Here is a 6,558-nt window from a genome sequence, read left to right as displayed (position 1 = left end):
TGATAATGCCCTGGGCATTGCATATAACCTGGCAGTTGATGGAGTGATACCCCTTGGGGTTGACATAGACTCTACCCTCCTCACTGGGCGGTGCTTTGATGTGTACATGAGTGCAGTCTATGTCACCCAGTTCCTCAGGGTAGTGTGTTACATGTTGGAAGAGATGCATACTGCTGGCCCTTTACTCAGGGGAGTGGGTAAATAAATGTGCTCACTGGCATATGTTTGCATGGCATCCAGGAACTGGTGAAGTACCCTGGATGCAGATGCCTGTGAGATTCCCATCATGTCCCCAGTTGGTCTTTGAAAAGTACCTGTAGCTAGTATTCTAAGAGGTACACATACCTTTGTTTCCACTTGGATGTGTTCCCCTCTGTTGTCTCTGGTCTGAGTTGAGGGTGGCAAAGCTCGGTGAGTTCTTGTAGTATGTCCCTAATCACCCTGTAGTGCTCTACAATCTCCAGCTCATGTAGCCCCTGGAAGGTTACCCTGGGCCTGAACACTCTTCTCCTTTTCAGTCTAGGACTATTGTCAGCACCAGCATCAGCACTGAGCTCAGCCTCTGGCACATACAGATGTAGCAGAGCAGCACCAGCAAGTAGCATTCTGTCAGTTAAAATTCCCAAGTCTGTACTCCAATGATGCAGAGTATGGGTGAAAAATCAGATTGTAGAGTGTATGCATACTTTATAGTGGAGTGCTGCAGATGTGGCCTGTGTGATTGACTGACTATGATGCATTCCACCTGCCAGGTTTATCACTGAGGGGTTTGAATGGCCCAGTGTTAGTGGAACAGGGCTTATCAGTCAATTAGACATGATTGGCTTTCTCAGGCTATTTCCTTTTTTTTTAATTGCCTTCCCATTATTTTATATTATTTTGCATTTGTTTCTGGACACACAGGGCATAGTTTTGCATATATTTGTGCCTATCGTGACATTTCTGACCTTCTAATTGGGCTTTTACAGCCCCTATTCAATTTCTACATTTCTGTACATGGTTATTTTTCCATGTACACTTCTAACACCAACACAGGTTCTGCACAGATACCCATCTGCTTCCTGGATCACAAAACACCCTTATTTGCATGAATTTCACCTGCTTATAAGGTGATTTGCATGCCACAGACACTTCTGTGTCTGCACACTCATGCACGTCGCATGGCTGCTGGATTCCATGTTTGATCCATGCCACTCTGCCTACATGGAAAATCACTACTTGTAGGCTTTATTGAATCCCCCCTTCTACGTATCACCACCACACCCTTCTCCACTGATTAGCAGTCAGGGTTACATGGATACTCAACTGCAGCTTTAACCATTCCCAACTTAGCTAGCTTTTCAGTTTCATCCCTTTCAGGTCCAACACCCTCTGAGTAATTGGCTGACTTACCAGCTACCTATACATGTTAGGATCAAGAAAATACCTTAAGGCCAGTTCCATGCAATCTTCACAATATAGCCAGGTGTAGTGCATTTGTAAGTAGTTTAACAACTACAGAGAAGACAAGACATTACAGATTGTCTATAGTACAGTGTTCATTAAAGTATTACAGTATAAATGTTGTTATTTTCTGCTTGGCTGAATTATTGCACATAATCATAGTTTCAGCAAATCTTTGCATATATATATATATATATATATATATATATATATATATATATATATATTTTTTTTTTTTCAGGCTGAATCAGCAAAGTTTGAAATTATGAGGGAAATGTCCAAAAATATATTATTTTCTATGGGGTATTTGTTCCCTCAATTTATCAGTAAGATTATATCACCCTAGATGGGACTTGAGCCCACAGTCCTTGGTTTAAAAGGCCAATTCCTTATCCATTAGGCTGCTGATGATTTTGAATCTTCACTTGGAATATGATTCAACAAACATCAGTGTATCAGCAGGTTACAGAGTCCTCTTCAACCAAATGTGAGTTACATGTTTGTTTTTCTGCCACTTAAATAACTCCCAGTCCTTATATACAAACATGCTGAGCATCAAGACTGTATATCTACTAAATCTTAAAATAATATAGGGATACTATGGGGACTTTTATTACGCTAAGTAGGTGTAACAAAAAGAAATGTGAGGGAAAGAGAAGCAAAATGTTATGCACAGGATATGGTTTAGTAAATTCTTCTGTAATAATGTATATTTCTGTAAGCAGATAAACAAATGCATTAATGCATTATCAGTGAGAGTGCACAATATATACCTGTAAATGAGAGCCAACATTTGTAGTAGCAAGACTAACCTGCATCTCTGAAGCATATGCAGCCATAGGTAGTGTTGCAGTCATGCAATAAAGTAGTTTTTGTTATCTATAGTACTTCTTATTTTTCCAAGATAGAGACTTCTATGTTATGGACACGTCAGGAAAATTATTTCTACTAGCCTCTGCTCAGCAGCGAGAGAAAAATCAGCATTTATTTCTGATATAATGCATATTTGTTAGTGGGAAGATAATTTTTCTTGCAAGAAAAGGTCATTAATTATCATAGATAAGATTATGTATCAGCAAAGGTATCAGACAGAATCATCTAAAAGCAACTGGGAGTCAGGATGCTTCAGCAAGTGAAAGACGCTAATGCCATTTTGCACTTAGAGCAGAGATCCCACTGCAGATTGCATTTAATTTTCTCTGAAGACATTTCTCATTAGTTAGGAGGGGGCTTAGATATTTCAAATTAAGTATCAGTAGGTTCTTTTTCTCCAGATCACTATGACATATTATGCTTCCTTCTCACTTACATTATTGACTCATTTGCTCCCCAGAGGAAATGCCCAAGTACTTTTGCTGAGCAGATACCCATGAAGTATTTGTAATGGTGGGCAAAGTAACATTTCCAATTACAAATCCCTGGGAATGCCATAGGCCATCAACTGTGTCTTTGCCAAGTCCACCTGATTTTAGATTTTCAAAACATTCCACAAATTGCTGAAGTTTCCTTGGAATGGTATTTCTAATTTAACATCAGTTTTAGCAGACTTCAGCTGGACCACATTATCTGCATATAACACCATATCCAGTTTCTGTAAGCTTAAAATCAGATTATTCATTAAAAAAACAGAAACTAAAGGGGCCCAGATTATAGTCTTCTGGGAAATGGCATTTAGAAAAATCATCTGTAGAGTAAGCAGCCCTAAGTTTAACATTAATGACAGTCAGAAAAATAAATCTTAATGCCTAGAAGTTCAAGTTTTTTTAAATTGAGCCAGAAGGTGTGAATAGACTACCAAGCCAAAGATAAACTTCAGGCTGACAAGAGTAGTGGGCTTTCTGTTATCTATATTTAAATAAATTATTTAAATAAAAGCAGTGAAGCCGTGGTGGTGTAGAGGTAGCGTTGTCACCTCACAGCAAGAGGTTCTCCCATTCGATTCTCAGCTGGAGCGCCTTCTGTGTGGAGTCTGCATGTCCTCCCCATGTTTGAAAGATGTGTGAATGGGCGTGCCTTCGTTGAAGGTTGGGCATCGAGCTGGCATCTCGGCACCGTAAAAATCTACTGCCAATCATTAGCAGACCGGAGTTCCTCTGTGGCGACCCCTAACCGGGAAAAGCCAAAAGAACAACAACAACATTTAAATAAATGCAGTCCATGGCAAACAAAACAACTTTGATATTACTGCAACCTATTTGCAATTCATGCTGTCGATGAGAGGTAGGTTCATATATGGTGATAACGAATAACTGATTTATACATCATTTTTAAGAACTTAGCTGACTTAGGTATGGCTAGATATAGACCTTATATTCATAAGTGTTTTAGGACATACTACTCTGGCTATGCTTAATTTCAGTGGACTGTCTCTTAGTTCCTTTTCATTAACCAAACTTTCAGATGCCTGTATAATTTAGCAGACTTGCACCCTTACCAAACAATTAAATGGCTGATTCGTGAAACTTAGGCAAAAGATGAATATTATTTTTGGGCAGGTTGTTACTCTCTGGGAAGGTTTGAACTGATTATTTATCTTAATGATTTAGTTAGAGTACTGTTCTATTTAATTGTGTAAATTGCTTTTATATCCACATTTAATAAAGTATACTTATAAAACAGAAAATATTAAGTGCCCAGTAGTGCAACAGGTAGCACAATTGTGTTTGGTGCCGAAGGTTGCAGCTTGTATTCCTACCCCAGGGTAATGGATTGCTAACACTGCAGTACAGTATAAGGGGATGCTGCACTCTTGGGTGTGTTGTCCTTTGGATGAAATATTAAACCAAAGCTTTATCTGCCTGATCTGGGGATAGCTCAGGTGGATGTAAAAGATCCCATGGTACCTTTTGAAAAGAAAAGGGGAAGTTCCCCTGATGCCCTGGCCAAATTTCCCAAAGTAGTATAAACACTACTTTGGATCTCCCCTGAAAAGAGGCTACTAGCCTAGTGGACTAACCCTGTCAACAGAAGATAAATAAAAAATATATATCAATATAGGTGCTACAGATGTTTTTGAGAACATACCCATTCTGGAATAGATGGAATTACAGAAAACTTACTTGCAGAAAAATATCCAACTTCTTCATTTGCCAGCTTGTCTAAATTTGAGTTAGTGAAATTGTTTTCATGGAGTTTTGAGGAAAAAAAGCTTTCACTACATGTTATTAAGTTCCTCTTCCCTATATACCAGGTGCTCCAGTGACCACATGGAATGGTGACTGTTTGTCATTAAAAATCATTCTCTTTGTGGTTTCTTGTGTATATTCTGGCAGTGTTTCCTTTGTTTTGGGAGATTTTCCCCTTCTTTTTGCTTGTGCTAGTGCAAAGTTGATAATATATATATATATATATATATATATATATATATCTATATATATATATATATATTTCAGGCCTTTTTCTTTCAGTGTATGGTTTGATGACTTTTAGACATTTGAGGTTTCATAGCAGAACTGACAAAATACAACATGCTGGTTACGGAGTCAAGGCTAGTTGTGTCAAGAGTGACATTGTCTGAATGTAAGAAAAGGACTTACTCAGTGAGGGAATGAACTCTGGCTTTCAGCTCTAGTTTTTGACCTGCTATGTCAAGAGGAGTCCCAGAGTGGAATGCTACACAGTGGTCTATGGACACAGATACACTTTTCAGATAAGATAATACTTTTCATGCACAATTGTCACTATAGAAAATACGCTATTTTTTAAGGCAGAATATCATATACTAGGTGGCTCTGACTAGCTACATACAGCTTTACAGAGAAGATTTCATAAAATATTTAACATAGTGCTTACAACATAAATAAAGTTTGAGCTAAACAGTGTCAAAGCTAAAATTAAGTTACTGAGTAAACATTTTCCTTTACCATTGTGTATGCTTCAGTAAAATACTTGTCTGAAAGCAGTCTGAAAGCATTGTGTTCCAGTTACACATTACAGCTGTCTGTGTACCAAATAGCCAAAGCTGTATTGTATTGTTGATCTGATTATAAAAAAAACGTCGAGATCGTTCACTCCTACAAAATGTCTGCAGAAGGAAGCATGAATTCTCTTGTGGCACTGACAGTTAATAAGCAAAGATTAACATTTCATCCTTCTATGTGGGAGGGATTGGCATATTGATTAAGGTGTTTACCTCACAGACACAGGGTACACGGCTGGATTCTCACCTCTGAGGGAGACTGGTTAGGCTTAAAATGTCAAACAAGGGCATTCAGCCTAGTACTTATCTATGGATTTATATGTAACTGTATACTTGAAATAGATAACAATTTCACAATCTTAAAAATATGACACATGTATTTGTCTGCACACATGTATGCACATGGAGATGTGAAGATACACACACACACACACACACACACACACACACACACACACACACACACACACACACACACACACACACACACACACACACACAGGGAGGGTGGCCTAATGGGGGTTGGGAGGGTGGCCTAATGGTTAAGGTGTTTGCCTTACAAACACAAGGTGCATTGTTTGAGTCTCACAAGGGATAATTGGCTAGGCTTAAAATGGCTCGCAAGGGCAGTTAGCTTAGAGCTAACCTATGAACCTATGAACCTAAACCAAGCTAGACTACACATACATATGTGCCAGGCTGATGACATACATATGCTGGGAGCACCTTTAAATTGTACAGAACAGAGGCTGGTCTGTTAGTGAAATAGAGAATGAAAGTGAAATGATCTCCTTAGTGATATGGGCAGGACCTCTGGTAAAGCAGACTGAAGACACAGGAAAACATGGTCAGAATCATTCATCTGAAAAACCCTATAATGTAACTTGCAGGTAGTTAATTAGCATTAATGCATATTATTTAACATGAGGTCAATGGCATCATGTTCTGTAGTACTTAATTTTGAATTTATTTATGTATTTGCCTTTGTTTACAGGGCAAGTCTGAGGGGCAGATTCACTAAAACTTACACAAGCAGCTAAAACCGTGTGCACATCCACACGGTAGTGGTCCATTTTGTATTCAGTAAGTGGCTTTACAAAGTGTGTAGAGTCTTGTAAACACCGTGGCATGCTAATTACTGCATAAGCAGCTGAACTGTATGCTAATCAAACCATCCAAAATGAAGGAGCTATTCA

Source organism: Protopterus annectens, chromosome 1.part1 (genome assembly GCF_019279795.1).
Source record: "Protopterus annectens isolate FY-2018-M chromosome 1.part1, PAN1.0, whole genome shotgun sequence".
Lineage (NCBI taxonomy): Eukaryota > Metazoa > Chordata > Ceratodontiformes > Protopteridae > Protopterus > Protopterus annectens.
Note: the sequence above shows the minus strand (reverse complement) of the source record.